Source organism: Orbicella faveolata, unplaced genomic scaffold (genome assembly GCF_042242905.1).
Source record: "Orbicella faveolata isolate gen_17 unplaced genomic scaffold, um_ofav_v1 contig_24, whole genome shotgun sequence".
Lineage (NCBI taxonomy): Eukaryota > Metazoa > Cnidaria > Anthozoa > Scleractinia > Merulinidae > Orbicella > Orbicella faveolata.
The window spans coordinates 20073223-20088295 of NW_028301552.1; the positions used below are offsets into that span (position 1 = coordinate 20073223).

Below are 15073 nucleotides of genomic sequence, written 5' to 3' on the forward strand. Positions count from 1 at the left end.
TTTAGTTTAATGACTGACATCGTAAAAGTTCCTGCATAAACCGCACCCGTAGATTAGCCATAACCCCAAGACGGAAGCTCAAATATTGAAAAGCAACGTAAAGGCAATAAAGTTTGAAGTTCCAGTGAAGTCCTAATTGGTATAAAAACAAAGACAACCAAGTGCGGTTTCAGAACACTAATACAGCGGCTGTTGCGAGCCTTCAAATGCATTTAAAAGTCTTTAGATAACAAATTTTCACTCGTTATACCTTCTCGTCTTCCTAATTCACTCTTCTTAAACTTGAGATTTTCTCTTGATAACATTATCGCTTCGCCGGAACACTCCATGACATTAAACTTCGTACACCATATTGAAACGATACGAATTAGTGCTTAGTAGCCAAGCTTTGAAATGTGGAGAGGAGTCTGGACATCACAACACACAAGAGGACACCTATTTAGTTTAGAGGGATACTACGTACCATCAACTACTTTGAACAACTACAGCAGGAGAAAAACTTCACACAGACGAGTAGTTGGATAATCCAATGGATAAATGTTGCTGTAAAAGTGATAGCAGTCGCAGCTAAACTAGAAGAACTAATAATGATAATTATTTACAATGCTAATAATTTTATCAAAAAGGATCAACAGTGCATTATAATTCTCAAATATGAAATATTTTAACGCTATTGCCAATGGTATTAATACCACTAAAAGTACTTACAATACTGATAAAGAAATAAAATTGGCTCAGCAATAATTACAGTACTCTTTTTCACCATTTACAATACTAACAAAGTTGGAGTTCAGATTTTACCTACATATTATTTCTGTACTGACTTTCAGGTAGATGGTTTGAAAATAATTACGCGAATTTCCACCAAAATTATTTACAAAATGGTACTAGAAGCTAGCACGTGAGGTGATTGCTGCTCACAGCGATTTTCTTGCGAAAAATTCTAAGGGATTCGTGTGAGGACTTGGCTGTCGCGCATATATTGCAATAGGGCGTTGACAACTGCGAGGTAGTGTATTGATCTGTTGGATTCCAGAAGCCCGAGCCCACGTCTCTCTAACCTTAAATCACCTCTACATAGCTGAATTGTAGCTTCCTCGCCTTGCCCACTCAGAAAACCCTACACCGAAAACATTTTGACTAAAATAACGCGAGTATTGATGGTTAGGTCCCTAGTGTATGGCATGACCAACTTTTGAGCCTTCTTGTTGATCGTTTAACAAACAGAGCTCTCGCTGCTTATTTACAACTTAAATGTTTAAAAGGGAAATAGGAAAAAAAAAACATGATACGAAAAAAAAAAACAAAAAAAAAAAACTGGGAAACCGACCAATATGCAGAAAATGGAAGTGTTGATATTTATAATTTCGGAAAAAGTTATCCGGATCTGTTGCCTTGTCCGTATGGCAGTGGCCTCTGTTGTTGAAACATCTTCGTCATCTTCATCTTCATCGTCATCTGCATGTTGAGATTCTTCAACTGTATCGCGTAGCAGTCTACCAGTTCTATTGATGTTTGATAGCCTGCTGAAGTAGCGGGAAATCTGCACAGTTGTCAACCACTCTTTTTTCTGGAATCTCTTCTTCTCGCTACTGTCTCGCAACCCCTTCATGCGTGTTGCTACATCTCCCGAATTAGCCTTGTGGCCTTTCTCTTCCCCCAGAAGGAACACCTCCAGCAAATAGTTTCTCACATTTTCGGAGAAGTTTACGGCATTTCTGACCCTTTTAAGGGCCCATCCTTCCTCTGCAGAAGGCATGTTTTGATTGTCAGGTTGGTCGGCAGTGGCTGCAGCCGAGGTGGAAGGTACAGATTGAAGATATCCACCAGCCAAGGACTGGCAGGTTTGTGCCCATTTGCGCTTGACCTGGTCATATTGAGTCTCCCGTTCAAGTCTTATAAGGTGCTTTCCCACATCGAGATGCCTCTGCAAAGCAGCAAATGATTGATACACTTTGATGCATCCTTCCTCGCGGCAAGCGAATGGGACCCTGTCTTCATCTTCTTCCCCTTCACACTGGGTGGCGGGATCTGGCTGAGAGGGGCTGGGTTCAACAGGAGATGGTGGTACAGGTCTCACCAGAGTCAAGGTTGCCACTTCCTCGTTTGGTCTTCCAAATGGTCTTCCTCGTAGGAAAAGTTGTTCTGGGACTGTACGCCTGTCATAGCGTGCATCGTCTGCAAAGTAGTTTGCACCTTACAGACCGACACATAGCACCCCTTCACGCCGCCATGAGACTCGACAGCTGCCTTCATAGAAGCTGCCGTTTCCACATCGTTTCCCTCGTTCACAAATCGCCTAATGTGACTCTTTATTGAGGCGATCCGACGGTCACATATATCCTTTCCCGCCTGAGGCTCACTGAAGTCATAGCGTGCAACTCTAACTCCACTGTGCTCCCCAAGGCTTGGTAACGAGAGCAACAGGAAAGTGGTATGATAACACCCAGCGTTATCCGACTTCAGAAAGGCTTATGCCAGGTGGGGCTTTAGTCCCTTCAGAGTTGCTAGTGTGTGCTCTAGGATAGATGCCACAGCAAACCAATTCTGGTTACAGTCATCAAAGAGGTAAATGAAGGTCCTCGTCTGAAAATAATTGCAAAAGTGTAACTCATCATCTCTACCAAACATGAGTCTGTTGCACTGCCACGATTGTGTAGTTATTACCAAAGCCATTTTCAGGCCTGCGCATTTGTTCGGATAAGCTGATCGCCCAAAGATTTTATTAGAAGCAAACAAGACAAAATGGAGCACCCTACCTCACTCGGCATTTATTCCAGTAAATAATGTGAGACGAGTACCTCAACTTCACTGTCAGTTTCATCTTTCGTGATTGCTACCGTCACATGCCAGGATTTTCCTTTTATCCCAAACCAGTCTCTTTGGGTCTCTCTGAAACTGATGGGAAGGAACTTCATTGCCCAGTCCATGATTAGGAGAACTTGACTGGCTGATAGATGATCGACCACGAGGGACTTGGCTGCATCTTGGTGGACAGCTCGCACAATGTGCGCCCTCCACTCCTCTAGCTTAGGTAGAGCGCTCTCGATATCATAATTTAGCTCTTCTCGTCTGTCTGTATCACTGCGACATTGAAATGATAAAAGAAGAAACCACGTTGCTAATTTTTTCTTAAACCGAAGCCACTAGAATTTGAACTGTTCACGCAAAAAATAGGGAAATAGGCTCTTCACATTTTACCTAAAATGAACATCAGAGGAGGACAAGGCTAGCTGGATATCGATGATTACATTCCTCAAGTGATCACAGCGATCACAGCAGATGTTGTGTTGGTGCTGGGATGTCCCGCGATGATCACTCTGTCCACTGCTGAGGGCATACACACTACAATGGTCAGCACAGGGCTCCTCTTGGGAAATATGGACCTTGAAATCTGACTTGAGATATTGCTTTGCTGCTTTCAGCCGACGTTTGATGGAGCTTGATGTTTCAATGTCCAGACCTGAGGAAATGAAATTAAAAAAGTAACGAGATCCCACTAAATAGTTTCTACCCAATTTAAGCGGAAAGGTACAGCCAAGCTCAGTGAAGACATGGGGAGTGTTTGTTTACATCATATCCTGTCGTGATGGCGTTTTTGCTATTTGGATGGCAAATAACTACAAAAGAGAAAAACCCACAAGAAATCGTATGTGTTTCAAATATAACTTAGCTTACCATGCTGGTGCAACTGGTTAATGGTATCTTCAAGAGAGGCGAGGGCGTTCACACCGTCGGTTTGCGTACTGTCAAGGCCGGCCAGTAATTTCTTTTGTGACGCTGCGCATATCTGAAAAAAAAAAAGAGAGTTCATTATTTTACTTTCCGGTAAATCTATCGATCATTTATTGTGTTATGAGGCAAAAAGTGTAAGGAAGGCTGTCAAATAGGGCAAGATGTGTCAATCAAATATTGCGCGTGAATCAAGAGGAGAGAAAATTTGGTAGTTAATGACATCTGTTATAGCCATGACTAACAACTGTCACAGAAAGGCTAACCTTGATGATGCTAAATAGTGTAGATCTTCTCAAGGGCTCAAATGCAGACTCAGCGCAGTATTTCAAGTACAACTGAACTAGGCGAGACGAGATGACGGTGCGGACCACACTTGGAATTTCAATTTTCTCGCCAGTTGATAGTTTGAGATTTGTTGTCGCATACGCCACGTCTTGGAGGAATGAGGGGCTAGATATAAAATCCAGAAAGTGATCAACCTTAACAGGATCCAGACGCGTCCTCCGCAGCGTTGGTGGCTCGATAGGTTGACCAGGCTTGTTCTTGAAAGCATGCTTTCTTGCCTCATCGATCTTCCACTTGGTAAGGCCAGGGATCATCTGGAGCAATTCTGTTTTGGAATAGTCGCCTGCAAAAAGTGACAATATTTGCTGCCTGTTGTACCATGAGCCTGCCTCTTTATAGCACGTGACCAGTCTAGACACTAACGTGCCTTCTCCTGCATTTGAGACCCCTTGGATGTTTTCACGCCTGCTGCGCACCTGTTCGAAAAGCCACGTAGAGTTCCCTGGGGCCATGGCGTCTAGTACGACGTCAACTACCTGTTCAGCCTTCCTTCTGTAGTATCGCTGTGTGGAGGCAGAGATAGTCAGCACGTCAGACTTGCACTGTGATCGTACAGGACTGACACTTCTGTCTGATGTTCTCCTAAGGAAGTTGTTCAGGCTCTGTAGCTTGTGCTCAACCTGGGGAGTCGGCTGCCATTCCTGCGAGGTCTCGCCTTCTTGCGCTGACTCTTGAGAAGACAAGGAGAGCTCCTCGGAGTTGTGCTCACTTGGCTGTAACAATAAAAATTTGAATAAATAATGCTCCTACACTAAGTATGAAAAAACAAACAAACAAACACAGCCATTGGAAGATGGTTTGCAACAACGTCTTGCGCAACAAGGGCTTTGAGATCGTAGCAATCCCAAAACAAATATTGCAGATATACTTGCACACTTAAGGATCATGATATTGGGAAGAGAAACTGTACAAGGATATCTCAACAACGAGACTACATATTATAGGAGTCTCTTTTGTTCTAGCTGTGCCCATATAGTTTTGTTTGCTTCATTGTGTATCTTTACAGCTGCCCTATAACATATCAGCTACAGCCAGTGAATAACAACTGAAGAAAAGTGACATTCCGTAACTGTCCAGGAAAGGCTTGCGAGTGCTGCTGATCAAAGTAGTCAAAAGAACTAGCTTTAAAGTGGCAGAGGGGGCACAGGGCAGGGGGGGCAGGAGGCCGGAGAGCAGTGAGCGGGAGGCGATGCGTGCCACCAAAAGAGACGGTGATTGAGCGAGATTGAGAAACATTGCATAGTATGTTTCCATACAAGACGGGAATTAGGAACACAGGATATCATAAGCGGGATATTCAGACTCCCTGCCCCTCTCCCCCCACCACTGTCCTCATTGTCTCTCATTGCGCATATACTCATCTCTTCTGCAGTTAATGAGCTGTGTAACCAAAGGCATGTATTCCTCATCTGCCTCTTCAAAAATCTCCTTTCAAAAATCGACTCGAAAATCTCTTGGAACCGTATCTACGTATAAAATACTCTTGTGTTACCATAACAAACTAATAGATAACTGAGTACACATGTGTAATACCTCACTTGATGGTTCTTCCGGTGGTAACAAGAATCGCACGTGCGCTTGTGGATCAACAATGGTGCTGTCAGCCTCCTCCATGGGTAGGTCTGCTGAACTTTGTTCCTCTCTCTGCTCCTGGGGCGGTGAAGCATTTGCTACGAATTTCATGGCGGCTTGATGTTTCCCACGACAAATTCTACAAACACCTGTGTTCATAGAATATGACATCATTTATTTGTAAGGCCAGATTTTCTCCGCTTTCTCGAACACCGACTGGTAATCGAGCTTATAATTCTTGAAAACAAATCAAGGTAGGAATTCATACTTTAGCTGGATTCGAAGATAAAGAGACAAAGCAATTTACCTGCTCCAACTGGGACAACAACATTCCATTTACTCTTGATTTCCTTTGACATTCGCAGGTTAACACCCCTCTCCCTCTTACCCTTACGATTTCCATGGAGTGGATGCTGACATTTTATCGAGGCCTTGAACTTGACGCCTAAGTGATCCCGGTGGTTTGGACCAATTGTGAAGTCACGGCCGCCTTCATCAAACAACCCCACGCGTGCAAGAATTAGTTCTTTCTCAGAAGAGACACTTGTTTGGGATACAGAGATTTGTCGAAGATGAGCACTCATATCTCTAGAGCAAGAGCTCAGAGGAAGAAGCTCGTTTCCTTGGGATGAAATATCGCAGTGAGAGTTACAGTGCGAGGCAAAGGAACAGGAAAGATTAGACATTGTTTTCACAACGTAAAGGTCACGAAGAAAATGACTTTGTTGTGCCAAGGTCCCACTTACAATCGCAGACAAAGTTGTTTACTTTTCGGTGTAGACGTAATTGTTTGGCGCACGAAACATCACAGCTCATGTTTCGCTAAAGTTTTTTAAACAATAAGTCCAAGAACAATTTCACAAAAATATATTAAATAATAGTCGTTAAGAAATGCTGTTAAAAAGAAAAAGGAAAGGTACTTTGAAATAAACAAGGCGAGGAAGTGTTTTATTTAAGCTGAAAATGGACAGTAACTATGAATATCCGTAATTTTCTGTCTCGGCTTATTGGAGTGATAATTTTCTGAATTTTTTCAGGGAATGTCGGGTTAATTTCTTTGTTCCAAGTTCAGGGTCATGAAATTGTTCTTGAACTTACTATTCATAAACCTCGGTGAAACATGAACTGGGATATTTCGTGACGCCAGATAATTATCTTTGCGCCAAAAAGTAAACAAAGCAAGAAACCTCGGCGCATCAGTGAAAATGTTTACAGTAGGAATAGTAATTTATTTCCCCCTTTCAATCAATTTTTTTGCCCGTCAGAAACGCGAATGTTTTGGGGAAATGCCAACATTTTTTTTCGTTTTATGCTGTGATGTTCTCAAGTCTCTCAGTGAACGTGCAAATGATATAACGCACGTGAAAATTATCGCTCGGCTCATACACGTTATGTATGCGTAATAATACTGTGCGGTATTGAAAAATAATTTTTTCCTTGGGCAAGTCGGCCTTAATATATATTTTTCTTTCATTATTATTTCCAGTGAATTTTAGAGGGGGTCAGTAAGGGGGGTAAGTAGGGGATCAGTTGACCAGGGGTCAGTGTTTTGTCGTAGCCCCTCTATTACGCGTTGTGATGCCCAGACTCCTCTCCACATTTCAAAGCTTGGCTACTAAGCACTAATTCGTATCGTTTCAATATGGTGTACGAAGTTTAATGTCATGGAGTGTTCCGGCGAAGCGATAATGTTATCAAGAGAAAATCTCAAGTTTAAGAAGAGTGAATTAGGAAGACGAGAAGGTATAACGAGTGAAAATTTGTTATCTAAAGACTTTTAAATGCATTTGAAGGCTCGCAACAGCCGCTGTATTAGTGTTCTGAAACCGCACTTGGTTGTCTTTGTTTTTATACCAATTAGGACTTCACTGGAACTTCAAACTTTATTGCCTTTACGTTGCTTTTCAATATTTGAGCTTCCGTCTTGGGGTTATGGCTAATCTACGGGTGCGGTTTATGCAGGAACTTTTACGATGTCAGTCATTAAACTAAAATCTTGTGCAAGATGTGCAGGGTTTGAGCTCGATCTGCGAACAAAAAATGGCAGGTCCCAAAAATTTTTTTGATAATTCGTACAGACCAAAGGTGGAACTGAACCGTGGTATAGGTATCTCTTTGGGAGGGACTTGGCCACAGGAGATATTTGGCCTCAAAATCACCATACTTTGCTATGCCATTTTACATGGGTAGTTATTAGCTTACATTGATTGACAGGTAATCAATCAAATTACATGAAACTCCCGTACATAACTCATGTAGGACTACTCTACACTCATGTGTAGCCACAATTGAATTGGATGAATTGCTCAGGTTTAAGAGCCCCCTACTTTTACCCTCGTTTAGTGTAGTATTTAAAGAAATTTATGTGAAAAAAGTAGGGGGGTGGTGTAACTCCCCCCGGAAAATTGCAATTTTGAAACCGTTTTGGCTTTTTGAGTTATTGGGTATGCCCTTCAATCTGGCCAAGTTTCACTGAAATCGGTGAGATGGCATGTATCACCTCTGCCTGGTCCTCTGGTGGACATGCTCTTAAGCCTCGTGTATATTAGAGCGAGAGTTTCTTCTGTAAGAGAGATTAGTTCAAATTTGAAGACGCATAGTGCTGTAAATTCGTGAAGTTACCTTAAGGAAATAAATTAGTTTTTTGCTGTTACCAGCGATCCTGAGTTTTGTCTGGAAACAACCCTGCTCTACAACGATACTCATAACATGCGGCCGCAGCCATTGTACCTATTTTGCAATATACCAACGTTAATTAAATTACAATATGATGAATTAGTTACCCTCCACAATATATCGTATCTGTAGTATCGTCCAAACGCACCAAGGGCGTGGTCTTTTCCCGTAAACAGCCACAGAAAAGGGGCGGGATTGTTCAGTTCCTGACAAGTGTTCTGATTGACCAAAATTATGTCGCCGTAGTTGTCATCTTAATCACATTTAAATCAAGTACGGAAACAGATATCTTCGTTTCTCTAGAAAAGATCGTTTCACTAAGATTTAGGCCCAGTTCAGACGTCGTGCTTCTGCCATGCCGAATTAAATTCAGGAATCAAGTTCGACAAAAGCACGGCGTCTGAATCAAACTTTTGAATTAAGTTCGGCAAGTAATTAAGTTCGACAAGCTCTGCCGTGCTAAACAACTCTGGCACGCCAGCGATTCAAATGTCGCGCCTCTTTCGCGTCAAACAAAATTCGTAAATTATAGTAATGTATTTTGGCGGGATTGCGTTCCCACGGGGACTTAGGAGGAGAATTGTTACGAGGCATCAGTAAATTCTAAATTTGATTCGACTCTGGCACGACGTCGGAATCAGAGTTGTTTTTCTGCCGTGTCATAGTCGACCCAAATTGCAATTGAGTTCGGCACGGCAGAAGCACGACGTCTGAACTGAGCCTTAGGAACATTTAAGTCGCCAATTATTTCTCCCTGCATGACATTTTAGTTTCCTTTTCTTTCCGTGTCACGAAATAAAATTTAGTTTCGAGAAGTTATTTTTGCTGAACTTGTTTACCTTGTGAATTACAAGCGTTTACCCTTATAACATTCACTATGTCAATAAATCACTCTGAAACGGAAAACAGCACTATTTCTTTGTTGAACTAAACAAAACTAACTGCTTCCATCGGCTCAAAATATCGCATTGGTAGACAAGTCGCTATCAAGTCCAGTGCGCAGTTTTCTTGTGTAAGATAATACCGAGAAACGAGAGTTTCACTGAAATGTTGCAAATGACACATTTTGTTGCGATGCACCGAGTTTTGGCTGAAATTTTGCCGCCGTATTTACATTAACAATTACGAACTTTACTCTGATTGGATATTACAAATCACTATGTAAATAGTTCACCCTGAACTGAACACAATACCGTTTCGTTTCTGAGGAAAAGAAACAAAAATGAAGACAAATCAGAGCAGCCATATTAAAGCTCAAAAGAACAAACACACTCTCGGACGGAATGGACGTCATGGATATGCGGCCTGGCCTTCAAGATCCTTTCAAAATGGCGGCTCCCAGTTTCGAAATTTTCACTTCTTTTTCATTGGGATCGCATCCACTTCAGAAGCTAAAACAACGGTGAGTAACTCAACTCAATGTGAACTTTTTATTGGTGATGGAAAAAAATACACGGTTTTTGGAGTGACCTTCTCCTTTAAACATGAATTAAACACGTTTCCCCCTGTCTCCCATACTAGGTTTGGTTTTGTCCACAAAGTCGTGTCATTGTTTTATGTTCAGGCGAATCTTTGTTTACACTTTTTGCCTCATTAACATATGCTTATCGCTATCTGATGACGCTAATAAAAGAAAAACTCTGAATATTGAAAGGGAATAACAGTTTCAGTTATCTCTGAAAATTTGAGCCCAATACACGGAATGGTTTCGGAGAAATTCTCTTCTAAAAACTCGAAATTTTACAGAGAAATGTATGGCTCATTAACTTTTTTGACACACAGCAATTTCGCAATTTTTGATGGCGGATATTTCCTTCAATATTGCTTGCAAAGAGCTGAAAATTGCACAAATTGCTCAACTTAATCAACTTTTTCAACTTTTGCATTTAGTTCATATATACGGCCACGGCTTCTATGAGTCAAGTCGTATGCTAACGCGGAAAAATGTAAACAGTGACGTCAGCAAAGATTCGTGTGGTACATGTTTACAAAGTGGCGTCTGTTTTGTCGATCCCGACGCAAAAATTGTCAAGACGAGTTTTCCTTCCTATCGCTCCATCTTTGATCAAAATACACTTTTGGAGACCTCACAAACGAATAGGAAATGTGCTCAAGAAAGCTCGAGTGGAAAGAAATGGGTTTTGAAGTCTTAAAAGTTGCGATGTCTCCAAGATACATTTGGACGACGAGGAATAGAATGCACAAAACGAACTATTCGGTATGAATGCTTTATGGTCTGGGGGAAAAGGTAAGCTGCCCTCCTTCTACTGTATTGCATTTTGAATTTTCTAAAAATACTCGCGGGACGTATGATTTAAAATTAAATGCGCTTTCAATATTTCGCAATTCGCTAGGAAGCTATTCGGAAAACGTCACATGACAAAGGACATCGATGAAGCTTTCGTCAAGTTCCCCTCTCGCTGGGACTTAAATACCACAAATGTGATAATCTATAGAGATTGAACACAACTGCCAAACAAATGCGAAATGCAATATACGCCAAATAACAAATACCATAACAAATACAAAATATCAAACGACAAACAAATGCCAAAAAGACGATCTGTTACCTGAATAACACCTGTAATATCATGGGTGACAAATTACTCCTTAATTTTGGCGCGAAATTTCAGCGTTAATTCATAATTTCACATGTGAAATTACAAAACTGCTATGGCAACATCTCTTGTATGTCGATCAGTGCCAAGATGGCGTCGAGATTTAAGACGGTGACCATTGAAGAAGTTACGGAATTAAAAGAAGCGGCAGAAAGCTTAAATACGTGAAAGAGCACAGTTAACTGGGTGAGGGTTTTTGAGAAGTGGTGAGACGAAAATAGACTTGAGAGAAACCTAGAGATGAATCTTCCTGAGCAGTTGGATGACTGAAGTACTCGAGCGGTTTTACGCCTTCGTGTGTAAACAAAACGGAACCGATTACGAACCTGTGTCCCTAAAACTGATTATCTAACCACTCAGTCCGAAAAACGGTGGTCAGAAAGCTGAAGGCCAAGGAAGTTCCAAACTCAGTGGCCACGTTTACAATTTCCAAAACTGTCATGTGGTGATAAACCAAGGACATGCCGGGCAGGCTAACGCTTCGTGCACAACAAGCCGCGATGTATAATTTGTCCGCAACCATGCTCCTTGCCAGCTCTGAAGGTTTTTCAACTTTGTGCATTTTCGCTTGACTTTCGTTTAGGTAAGTTTTCTCAGACCATAAAGTAAGTTTTTAGTGATAATTTCACTTCAAAACAAACTGTCAAAACTTTATACGGCCTCGTGCAAAATTTTAGTTTCAGCTCATTTCAACGAGCGCCGTTGTCATTTCATTCATCAGTTCATGACGAATTAAAGCCAATCATTTAAGAAAGATTTGACACTTGCCTTAATTTTGAAACATTATGAACAAGCACGAAGAATTCCAAAGGTCTTTTTTCAGAAGAAACTCAGAAAATTACGAACTTTAGCAATAATGTGTGCTTTAAACTAAAACTATATTCTTCTTAATGCTCTCGGTTTTCTGGCGATAGAATAAACCAGTAAAAAACTTACGGTTTTGAGCGTAATTTGTCACCCACGATATTAAAAGGTAATCAAATGGTTTTCTCGTGAAATTAGGAAATAATTTCACTTGCGTTTTGTCAAAATTCTGATAATTTCCCGAGCCTAAAAAGGCTCGGGAAATTATCAGAATTTTGACAAAACGCAAGTGAAATTATTTCCTAATTTCACGAGAAAACCATTTGATTACACATTCAAATACACCGAGGTCAGGAGCAAATGATTATCGAAGGTAATCCTACAATACCCGAGCAGTTTGACAATCAAAATAAAATACCAGTTCAGTTGTCAAGCAATTGTCAGTACAGAAATACAGATAAAAATGTAAATGCACGGAAGACTACCATTGTCTCCCATCCTCAGTTTAGAATGACACGTGAAAGAGAACCCTCCAGAAGTTGTTACAAAATGGTTACCAGACTTTGTAATGGCAAAAAAAAAAAACAAAAACAAAAACAAAAGCAAAAATGTCGGTGAAATTATACATAAAGAAATTGATGTCACGAAATCCTCCAAGCTGAAGGCTATATTGTGTGGATACGATCGTTGTCATTTCTTAGAGCTATGAAGAAGTTCAAAATTCATAATTTTCTCAAAGAAGTATTTCATTAGACCAAGTTTAAGCTTGTGCATTTTTCGAACAAGGACTCCAAAGCATAAAAACTTGCCTTTGTTTTGTATGATAACTGAAGGTAATATTTTCAGAAAATTAAGGCAGCTCCAAATGAAAACGTATCATTTTTTGAGCAGAATCATATCATTGAGTGGAGGTGTGGAGTCAAATCCTGGTCCTGCAAATGAGTATTGCAAATCAGTACCTTTTATATCACCCACAAATTCTGTCTGTTTATTAGAATTCAGATTGTCTCAGTTAGGCAGAGCTGCACTTGATGTTGGAGGAGGTGGTGATTGCTTTTTTAGGGCTGTATCACATCGACTCTATGGAAATCCTAATAGTCATTTCTATGTGCGCAGTGTTGGCATTCATATTGAGCGAATCACCCTGAACAATTTATAGAGAGTAAAACTGAGCATTCTTGGCTAGGTTATTTGGAAAGAATGTCGTGCCAAGTAAAATGGGCTGATGCTATCATAATTAAAGCTGTTTCCACTTGTCTTTATTTATCAATTCATATTGCTGAATCAAATCCAACTTTTTCTCCAGTTACTTTTGTTGAACCAGTGAATGTTACAAATGCCCTAAACATTTACATTGAACACCTAGATGAATTTCATTATGTTTCCATAGTAGAAAACAGAACAATGGAGATAAGAGACAACAGGAAACAAACAAAATATGTAGAAAACAAACCAGTTGATGACAATGAAAAACGTAAAGCTTGCAGAAGAAAATACATGAGAGAATACATGAAAGCTGATGATAACTTTGGAATAAATGAGAATCAAACACAAGTACAAGGCTGTAACATTAATAGCAAAACATCTAGGAACAATAAAACACCATGCTGCTAAAAGAAGAAAATTGAACCCAGAACATGTCAGAGAAATTGAGCAGCGCTCCTTCAGAAAACGAAAAGCAGAGAACCCACAGCACATAAGGCAAATAACCAAACAATCGGTAGGAAAAAGACAAAAGGCTGAGGCTCTAGCAAATGTATCGCAATTAACATGCAGCAGTCATGAGTTGCAGCCACAAGATAACACATACGATGCAATTTCCATGACAAATTTGTTTCACAAAAACATTGCATGTGGCGCAGAATATGTATGCGCTTGTTGTGACCAATAATGTGGTCCAAGTGCTCTGTGCTGAAATATGCTGTCTTACTGGTTTTAAAAGTGTCGATGACACTGAATGGATCTGCATCACATGCAATAAAAAAAGTCTAAAAAAGCGATTATCTAACTTGCAATAAAAAAGGTCTAAAACAAGGCAGGTTATCCAGCTGTTCTAAAGCCAATAGGATGGGTTTTCCTTATAAGCCTAATGTATTGAATTTCACATCGCTAGAAGAGCGCCTAATATCACCTCGTATACCTTTCATGCCTATCCGTGAACTACTTAGGGGTGGTCAATTGTCTATTCATGGAAACATTGTCAATGTGCCAAGTGATGTAAATTCAACTGTTCATTGTCTCCCAAGGCCAATAAGTGAATCACAAACCATTCCAATAAAACTTAAAAGGCGACTTGGTTACAAGCGTCACTATCAGTTTCAGAATGTCAGACCTAAGAAAGTATTAGATGCAGCCAAATATCTTGTAGACACTAGTGAATTATTTAAAACTGAAGGCATAAAAGTGCAAAATTCATGGTAGATGGCATAACTTCACAATCAAGAAACCATGAAGAGTGGGGTGAGTTTGTTCAAAACCCTAACACATCCATTGCTGATGTGCAAACTAATGAAATTGTGACAAATTGTCAAAACAATATTTGCACTGCTGATGTTCATAATCCAGACAGACACTGAAGGATTATGTTTCCTGCCAAAATGTTATATGTATTAGATGAAGACCTTATTTCTATAAGCATGCTCAACTTATGGCTGCTTATTAACATGATGCACTTTTCAACTAAAACACCTTACAAATGGAACACTTCTTACAGTAGTTCCAAAAGAGGCAAAGTACAGCACTTCATAGAATAATTACCACATACCATGAGGTAGCTCGAAGGAGCCTTTGATTTGTTTCTATACTCCTTTAACGAAGGGTTTACACACTCCTGATTATGGTTAAAAACGAACATGAGTGTATTTCATTTTTTGTCTTCCAAGTCAAACACCCACGATTTTCCTGTATTAAATTTTCTGCAGCACTCGAAACGTACGGACGCACCCGGCAATTTCAGGAATTTAAATGAAGATAGAATCAGGAGTGTAGTCAATAAATTTATTAGTGAAAGGGGGAGAGTGAGACAGTTTTGCGTGCGCGCGCCGACCTGTCCGGAAAACAGGTTTTCTATTGTACAAATAACTGTGCAATTTAACAAATTGACGTCAGTTTTTTTATGCGTCTGTCCTCTTATTGATGATAAATTGCGTCATAACATTGTCAAAGTGACTGGCTCCGCAGTAAACTTTGACAATGTTATGACGAAATTTATCATCAATAAGAGGACACACGCATAAAAAACTGACGTCAATTTGTTTTTTACAAAAACAAGACCCCAAAATGGTCAAATGCCTGGATAAATGAAGGGAAAAGACGCTGTAAAC

The 15073-nt window shown here is 40.3% G+C and overlaps 1 pseudogene across 1 annotated transcript; it reads right to left on the reverse strand.

The window, feature by feature from the left end:
* Nucleotides 1-482: 482 nt before the first annotated feature.
* LOC149110820 (uncharacterized) lies at nt 483-6094 on the reverse strand (annotated as a pseudogene). Its single transcript, XR_016208073.1, has 8 exons — nt 5614-6094; nt 3999-4793; nt 3679-3790; nt 3202-3463; nt 2802-3084; nt 2096-2586; nt 1395-2045; nt 483-543 (listed from the first exon to the last, which is right to left on the reverse strand). The product of XR_016208073.1 is annotated as an uncharacterized LOC149110820 (transcript).
* Nucleotides 6095-15073: the final 8979 nt, after the last annotated feature.